At 44.4% G+C, this 9,345-nt stretch overlaps 1 long non-coding RNA gene across 2 annotated transcripts; it reads right to left on the bottom strand.

The window, feature by feature from the left end:
- Positions 1-6,120: 6,120 nt before the first annotated feature.
- LOC140601697 (uncharacterized) lies at positions 6,121-9,338 on the bottom strand. Of its 2 annotated transcripts, XR_012004723.1 has the most exons (5): positions 9,296-9,338; positions 8,803-8,874; positions 7,753-7,845; positions 7,064-7,233; positions 6,155-6,420 (listed from the first exon to the last, which is right to left on the bottom strand). It is a non-coding gene; the product is annotated as an uncharacterized lncRNA (long non-coding RNA). The 2 variants fall into 2 exon arrangements; XR_012004722.1 differs by lacking the exon at positions 9,296-9,338 and having other exon boundaries at positions 6,121-6,420; positions 8,803-9,250.
- Positions 9,339-9,345: the final 7 nt, after the last annotated feature.

Here is a 9,345-nt window from a genome sequence, read left to right as displayed (position 1 = left end):
AATATTTAAAAATGTGCAACTGTAAATCTGAATTCCTGAAATTCACATTCAACCATCCCAGTTTTTTGCACTGATCCTGGAGTGGAAATAATGTTTGGAAAACCTTTGTTGCCAGGGAATGAATGAATGACAATACTGCATTTCTGATCATCAAAGAGAGCATATTTGGAAGCTGTGCTGCCAGCCCCCTGGCCTAAGGGGTCCTTCCTGTCATCATCTGGCAGGACTTGCAGCCTCAATCCTGGGATGATTTATGTCGAATGAGAATGTTGTTCAACTAGCTGCTTACAACCTAGAACTTTATTGTGAGAACAGAAAGGTATACTTCGAAGTATATGTGGGATTTATATTGATGCTTCTCATTAGCCAACTAGAAATTTATTTTGTTTATGAGGAATTCCTCTTTATATACAGAATAGGAGCAGGGGTGCTACAAGCCAGGAAGGAAGATAATTCACACTTATCATTTCTTCCTGTGCTTGATGGGGGACCAAAGCCTCAAGACAAGCTTTCAGGTTCGTAGCATTATTACCTCCATTTTATAATAGCTGAATTGTAGCTGCAGTTAGTACCCTTGACACTCAGTAGATCTTCAAATGTTGGTTGAAGGAATTCATACATGAAAGTTGAGTCACATGCTCAAACCCAAACAGGTGGTAAGTGGTAGAGCCTTGATACAGCTCTGAAACCTACATATTTCCACTATGCAATGACATGTATTCTTTTTCTTTTTTTTTTTTTAATGACATGTATTCTAAGATTGTAATCTATTCCTTGGTGATCATTTATAAAATTCTCTTTCTTGGGACACCTGGGTGGCTCAATCGATCAAGTGCCTGCCTTCAGCTCAGGTCATGATCCTGGGATCCTTGGATCAAGCCCCACATTGGGCTCCCTGCTCAGTGGGGTGCCTGCTTCTCTCTCTCCCTCTGCCCCTTCCCTCATTTGTGTTCTTTCTCAAATAAATAAATAAAATCTTTTTAAAAAATCCCTCTCTTTCTCTATGGTCTTGCTTCTCTTGGTGACCATTATATTGGCTCTCCAAAGTACATGAGTATAAGCATCTTTCCTCAAAGCAAAAGAAAAAGAGAAAATGTATAAGCCTCAGAGACTTTGAGGTGGACAAGATGGAAGGTAAGGGACCATAGTTCCTGTAACCTCTATTGTCTCGGTAAGCAGGTGGTCAGGTTACATGCTAAGGATGAGACCCGAGGATTGTGTTGGAATGGAGACATTCCAGGGCTTAAGATGGAGACTTGAATGGGATTCTATAGAGAATGTTGAAACAAATTGAAGTTGACTAAGAAAGATTTGCTAGCACCAGAAGAGATTCCCTAAATAAACATCTCACAAGTTTCTGAGGGTGGAAGTTCTCATTCCCAAGGTTCTACATGTAGTAAGCGTTATTGAGATTTGTGTCAACTCCTGTAATTATCTGTACATTTTTAGAGCTGACTTTTAAAATTTATCTCTCAGTTAATTAAGTCATAGAATGCTCATTTCTTGAGAGCAGAGATTGTTTCTTTATCTTTGCATTTTCCAAAGTCCTTAACACAATATGCTGCTCTGAGCAGCCTCTCAGAGGACGGGATTAGAGGTAGAAGTTGAGATCTAAGAGACATCAAGATATACAAGCAGGGATTGAGTCAATTGATAAACTGGTCGAGAGGAGCAGCCGCGAGAAGAGTACAGAGGCTAGGGTAGGAGCTTAATCCACCCTTAATTTACCCTTCTTCTGACCCTGAATCAGCATGTGGGAGGGGATCCCCTTCTTCCTGAATCTCCCTGAGTGTAACTCCATGGCTAATGATCAAGCTGTCTTGCCCTGACTCTTTATGACTCAGCATCCTACATCCAACCTAGTATACATTGAAAATGATGGTATTATCATCTTTAAAATGAGGGCAGCCTGGGTGGCTCAGCGGTTTAGTGCTGCCTTCAGCCCAGGGCCAGATCCTGGAGATCCAGGATCAAGTCCCATGTCAGGCTCCCTGCATGGAGCCTGCTTCTCCCTCTACTGGTGTCTTTGTGCCTCTCTCTCTCTCTCTCTCTCTCATGAATAAATAAATAAAATCTTTAAAAAAATAAAAAAATAAAATTATAACTCATAATAGCTTAGTGCTCTGATGAAGGAGAAATCTGGGGCTTTCACATCTCAGGGAACTGCTGGCAAGTGCCGCTGGGTGTGGATGCGAGGGGGTACCCGTGTGCGTCTGTGTGTGTGGATGAAACATCTGTAGCTTCCTGATGGTGTATGCACACCCATGCAGGTGTGTGCATTGTAGCGTATTCATGTGTAAATAGGGATGCATGTGGGCCTTCATCTTGTACAACAGATTTGCTCTCCTAGAAATGTATCTGTTAGTTCAGAAGAAGATAGAATTTTCCATACTTTTCAGCCACAGAATGACCTGAGCCTGAACATGGATTTGGATGTCCTAAAGGTAGTTACGAAAAATACCTGTAATGCATTGCTGCACCACCATGGAACCTGACATTTCAGAAGCTAAAAAAATAAAAATAAAAAATCCTTGAAGCATCTCAATTTTTAAAAAACCTCCTGGTGCCTTTAGGAGCTAAATAAAATAGTATGTAATATTTTTTAATACTAAGCATTTTTCATAACAGCTGAGATTAAGATCACTTGAATACATACACACACCTACACACAAATAATTTTTTTTCTCTCACGTAAAAGAATTGCAGTGATTGGCAATATATAGCGTTCATTTATATAATAGCTCCATGAAGTGGTGAAGGCCCCAGATTCACAACTCTTTGAGAGAGGTACTTGTTCTGATAACCTCCTAGTCACCTGGTTGGTGAAGGAGGATTCTTCCCATAAATAGGATGAGTCTTGAACACATGACCTCCAACCCAGGACAGATGAGACCAATAGCAGTTTAGTCCCGTGTACTCATAGCCAGGGGGAGGGGGATGCCACACACTGCACAAGGCCACTTGGGAATGCTTGGGAGCAGAGAGAACCAGCAGAGGCTCCAAGGAGGCAGGCCTTGTAGTGATGAGAAGATGGGGGTGACTCTTGGTTCCTGCAGGAGAATGTGATTGGCTTGTTTGAATAATTCCACAGGCTGGCCCGGAGGCAAAACCCATTAGGTTGAGGACCAGGTGAGGTGCAGCTGGTCCAATCAATAGCCAGAAGGGGAGACTTTCCCCATGTTGGGGGGGCACATCTGACCAGAGCAGGAGAACTCCTGGCTAAGCCTCCAGGAGTCCTGTGAACCTCAAAAGTGTCAAGGCAGCACATGTCATAATAATCGAGGGATACAATATGGGATAATGATCCCCATTTTACATGGGAGACACAGAGACACAGTGAGGGCTAAGGCGACACAGATAATTTTATGCTGAGTTGGATACCAAGAGGCTTTTTCTTTCCTTCCTCTATATTGTTCTGTATCGTCATTATCTTATTTGAACTTTACTCCCACCCTGTCAGGGAGCATCTAGCCAATGAAGAGGCTGAGGGTCAGGGAGAGAGGAAATGCTCCAAGTCACACAGCTAGAGAGGAACAGAGCCAAGGTCAAACCCAGGAGGTTGAGTCTAGAGGTGCTTCACTTGCTGGCACAGCTGCCTTGGGTGCTGGCCCTGATATCAGGAGAGCGGTCACAGGCTGCTGGCTCCCACGTCTCTGCACAGCATTGGGTAGGACGCAACCCCAGTAATGCAGATGGAAACATCAGCAGGGATTCTGCGGCTCTGAGAATTCCAAGTCCTGAGAAGTCCAAGAGATTGGACTGAGTCCTTCGGGTAAGTTTGTTTTTGTTGTTGTTGCTCTAGGAAGAAATAAGGACTGGGACCATCGAGTCAGGTATGTGCATATCCAGGGGCAATAGTTAAAATATTTAACAACTGCTGGAAAGACTGTCAGCTGTAGCTGGGCCAGGCATTGGCCCTTCGGCTGTAGGATGGTGGGAAGTTCTGGGCGATCCTGGACATAGGCTGAGACAACAGGAAGGATGCTCAGGGAGCTTTGGGGCAGGGCAGGACTATTTATCAAGTGGCATATAAGTATCTAAATATTTCTCTCAGCCTTGCCTATACCCTATGACCAGCAATGCTGCTGTTGGGTACGTATGACCCTCTCAAATTCTTCCCAGGTCCCTAAGTTGGGCACGTGCAAGATGTCCTGTTCAAGTACTGTGGTAGTGGTGGAGAATGTAGGGCATTCTGAGCACCTGCCACTGGGGAGGAGACGGTGTGCAAAATAAAAAAAAAAAAAAGAGGAGCAGACCAGATGCACACAAAGCAACAAACAGGGATGGGGGTCAAAACTACTCGAGTGGAGTGAAACACTCAAGAAGATGAAGATAAAGGACAAATTTCCATTTGCATAAATTAAAAGTGCATGCACTCAAAACAACCCTCTACAAGGACACAGGGAAACAGAAGGTTATCAATAAACTCATTAGAACGGCTGCCTACGGAGGGTGGGCTGGGAATGCCAGTGTGGAAGGGGGAATAAAGGAATAAATAAACAATAAAAACAGGAAGAGGCTTTGTGCATACTGCTGCTGACAATATGCCATACCCGAGGGATGGTGAGTGATTTAATTCTTTGCAACCAAGGGGAAAAAAAGAAAAAGGCAAGAGACATGAAGTCAGTGCAGCTACCCAACACTCATGGGTGTTTGCAGCTGCATTTAAAGATGAAGAGTGAAAAAAAATAAGGATGAAGAGTGGGGTGCATTTGAGAGAGTGATCTCCCAGCAGACAGTAGGGTGTTGACTTTCTGTCTTGCTCCTCCAGAAAGATCTTTTGGTTTCTTCTCACCATTGTAACTTGATACAATACAATCTCCTCATTACCACTGCAGTAAGAAGTTGTGATTTTTTTTCAAAAGAAATTTTAATAGAAAATTCCTTCTGTCCCAGAGACTGAATAGGCCTCTTCCACTGCCACCCCATTTGAAAGAACTCAGTCATGTGCTCTCCCCTGTTGGCATGGGAGGCTTGGACATGTAGGCTTTATCCTGGGCCTCAGTGTATCTAATAGGATGACCAGAGTCCTGGTTTGTTTGGACTGAGGAAGTTCCTGGGACACTGGACTTTCAGTTTTTTAAAAGTGGGACAATCTTAGGAAAACCTGGAAGAGTTGGTCACCTTATGATCCAGGTAACCATTGGGGATATTTTTACTGAAGAATCAGAAAAGATCATGGGATTGTGTCTAACGGTTTCTGCCATGGAGAAACTTTTCACTTGTCTAGTTGGTAATGAAAGCTAGACCCCAAGTTCCATCACAGGAATGGAGGTTTATTAAAATAGGCACAGAACTCTCCAAGAGAAGGAAAAAACAGGAGGTTGACCCATCTGGTCTTTGGTGCCTCTGAGTTGTTTTCCTGTACTCTCCCTGAAGCCTGAACTAAGGTCTTAGTTCATCCATCTATCCATCCACCCATCCACTCAATGACCCATCCATTCATTCATCCATCCATCCATCCATCCATCCATCCATCCATCCATCATCTACTTCTTTATTCTTGAAGTAGTCACTGAACATCTGTAATGCACCAGGCTCTGAAGATATTGAGATGAGCAAAACCACATAATGTCTGCCTTCAAGGAGCCTGCAACTTAATAGAGAAGATCCAATCTAAACAGGTGCCCGTATTGTAAGAGTATAACTATAACTAGAGGCTTGTATGAAGTATGAGGGGACACAGTAGAAGGATTTACTAAAAACTATTTGTGGCTCAAGGAAAACTAAAAGAATGGGTGATAATGATATTGCAGGTGAAGTTGGCATTTGCCAGGTAGGGAAGGGGACATATAGGAACAGGCTGTGGACAAGGCCAAGGCTCAGAGAGTATACATGAACACAACGGAAAGATGGATCTATTGTGTCAGGCTGGAATGCAAGAGTGGGCAATGTGTGTGTCAGGGTCGGGGAGGATGTGTGGAGTGAGTGAGGCAGGGAGAAAAGTGTGAAGAGCCCAAAATTGACTGAAGAGCTAAGTTTCAGTCCAATTGTGAGCACTCTGGAAGTCCATTCCTTGGAGTATTTTCATGGCTTGACCTCTCAGACAGAGCCCTAACTATGCTGAAGCATGGGCCAGGCATTGGTGGAATATAGTATGTGCTTGTCCAAAGTCTTTTTTTAAAGATTTTATTATTTTATTTATTCATGACAGACAGAGAGAGACAGAGAGGCAGAGACACAGGCAGAGGGAGAAGCAGGCTCTATGCAGGGAGCCTGATGTGGGACTCGATCCCCGGTCTCCAGAATCACACCCCAGGCTGAAGGTGGTGTCAAACCGCTGGGCCATCGGGGGGCTGCCCTGTCCAAAGTCTTCTGACCTGACACAGGTGTTCCATGGAACCCAAATTGGGAAATGCTCAAGGATCCTTGGAGGACATCTCCAACGACCTGAAGAGAGGATTCCTTTGTGCCTGGAGACTTAAGCCATATTCTGTTACAGAAGGTTTTTTTAAATTTAATAATTTATAAATAATGTCCTTTTATCTGTGAACTGTAAGGCTTTTAGAACTGGCAAACACCTTGGGGATCATCTTGTCAAGTCTAGAGAGCCAGAGAGGAGATATCACTGAGTTGATCAGAGGCAGAGATAGCTTAGAATTCAAGTCTATGGACTTGAAGACCACAAATATTTAAGGTACTTTTTTTAAAGAATTTATTTACTTGTTTGTTTATTTATTTATTTATTTTAGAGAGAGAGATAATGCAAGCTGGAGGAGGGGCAGAGGGAGAGGGAGAGAGAGAATCTCAAGCAGACTCTGCACTTGAACGCAAGGCTTGACCAGGGCCTTGATCTCATAACCCCAAGATTATGACCTGAGCCAAAATCAAGAGTTGGAGGCTTAGCTGAATGAGCCACTCAGGCGCCCCTAAGGGACTTTCAATATAAAAATAATATAACAGGGCATTCTAAATAAGCATACAAATAGTTTTGTCAAAGAAGAGAGATCACTGGAGCAGTAGTCTGTGATAAAAGCATTCTAGCTAAATAACTAGATTTAATCTCGACCTGCCTGGCATCCAAGCAGAGATTGATGTGATGGTTGATATGTTTTCTCTTTACCTGATGGAAGAAATAAAGTATATCAATTTCTATCAGAAGCACATGTGGAGTCTTCAGTAATTCACCTCATAAACACGTAGACCCTATTAAAGGGTCTAGAAATTCAGCCTTCAAGGAGTTCAGCGCCAAGTTGAAAATAAACAATGAAAATCCAATATGGTAGGTGTTACCTAAGTGAGAAGCAGAAAGCATGAGGGAGTGTGAAGGGGAGGTACAGACTCCTGGATAGGCGAGGGGGCTTTCCAGAGGGTAGTGACCAGCAACTGCATCGTGTCCTAAGAGAAAGGGAGTTGGGTGAGCAAACAAAGGCTTCCAGTTGGGAAGGATATTCCAAGCAGAGGGAGATCACGGTGAGTGCAGGGAGACCGGAAAAAGGCTGGCACTGTGGGGAATTGCAAATGCTTCAAGTACTCCTGTGACATTCAGGCTGCTGTTTAAAGAGATGCCAACAAAAGGAACCAGTGGAACAAATGTTCACCCCTGTTACTAATACTCCCTCACTCACCATCTCCTTGTCAGAGATAAGAACACCTTCATTTTCACCTTTTTCCATTTAAAAAGCAAATTGATACCTCACTGGATTTCTGTCATTTGGAGTTTAGAGAGAATGAAGGGTCAGAGACAGGTTTAGGGTGGGGGGGGGGGCGACATGGACCTGTGGGTAAGTGGGTAAGAGAGGGGGAACCTACCAAGAGTGTCCAAAGCAAGAATTATAGAAGCCTGGAAGACATATGCACCGAGGCCCGCATTTGCTTGAGATGTCTCCACTGACCCAGGGAGTTCTGGAAACCATGGAGGAGGGAGTATTATTGTCAGCCAATGATTAACCCCTTATAGGTTAATGTCTGGCTTGTCCAGATGTTTTTCTATGCACATGGTTAATGAAAAGGGGATGGGCCATATTATGTGGCATAAAGACATTTTAATGGAGGGAGGAAAAAAGGAGGTGGCGTGTGGGAGGAAGGAGGCAGTTAAATGGATCAGAGCAGGCATTGTGGCAATGATGATAGAGATTAGGGGAAGATGCCCTAGACACACGGGGTGAGAGCATGACTCCGTGTGTGTGTGTGTGTGTGTGTGTGTGTGTGTATAAATGCATTTACCACCTTGCCTGACTCAACCTTGGTAAATGGTCAGGGGTGAATTTCTGGGGAACAGACATGCATTTTATGGCCCATACATGCTCCCCTGTTGATTATTCCATTTGCCTCATATGATCCCCCTGATGACCCCAGAAGGTGAAGAAGAAGAAGAAACATCATGTTGAACCACTAAGTGACTTGCTCACAGGGCTCCCCCTGGGTACAGCGTGATGAGAACCCCAGTCTCTGTCTCTTAAATCTGAGCCCCTTTTCTACCACACCCCCATATGTGCCCAGTAAAGTCCTGTCCTTTCTGTGCCCCGTTTTCACAGATGCCAAGTGGGGGTCCTCTCGGTACTCCACCATGGGTGCCTCCCTCTAGTTCCCAGGTGCTATTCAGACCAGCGAGAAGGCCCTGGCTTCCTGGCTCTTCTGCACTGCAGATGCGCTCTGCAGTGCATGGAGATTCTGAACATATCTCATTCTCAAGTAAACAATGCTGGACTTTTCGGGTTACTTAATGATTTGAAATGATTAAAGAGCTAACTGCTGGGAGAGATTTGGAAGCATTCTTCTCAGGTGCTGATAAAATATAAGCATATTTTTAGAATAATCTTAGATCTTACACTAAAGATGATTATTGTATATGCAAATTACCTTCTTCAGAGGCTTGCAAACAGCAGTGTAGACAAATGCTTTGGATCCTCTTCCATAAGAGAGGGGACAGGCCTGGGAGAGCCAAACAACAATGGGATTAGGGACAGAGGGCCCCCAAACACCTGTTTCCCAGCCACCTGCCTCCCCACCTTGCCTTCCATGAGCCAAATGAAAATGCTGGTGTCTAAGGGAAGACTCTGCTGTGCTTTTGCTTCTCCTCTGCCATTCCTGCTTGCTATTGTCCTCTCTTCTAGCTCAACCTCTCTGTAAGGTGGTTTCACCCCCTTTAGAAGCCTACCAGACATTGTAAAACACCGCTCCCCTTTCTCTGATTCCTAACGTGGGTTTTGATTAAACAAAAACAATGAGAAAATCCAGACACCACTGGGTCCTTGGATGAGGTCAGACAAAAGTGTCTTTCACCTTTCCCGTACATCCTTTGCCCCTGTCCCCCCCCCCCCCCCACGTGCCGGCTCAGGGCCTGGAACTTAACTCTGTGTGGTCCTGCTGGGTGCTCGTCTGAGGCCAGCGGGCAGGCGCTGG

This window comes from Canis lupus, chromosome 12 (genome assembly GCF_048164855.1).
Source record: "Canis lupus baileyi chromosome 12, mCanLup2.hap1, whole genome shotgun sequence".
In the NCBI taxonomy this organism is placed as follows: Eukaryota; Metazoa; Chordata; class Mammalia; order Carnivora; family Canidae; genus Canis; species Canis lupus.
This window is presented reverse-complemented; position numbering and strand designations above follow the sequence as displayed.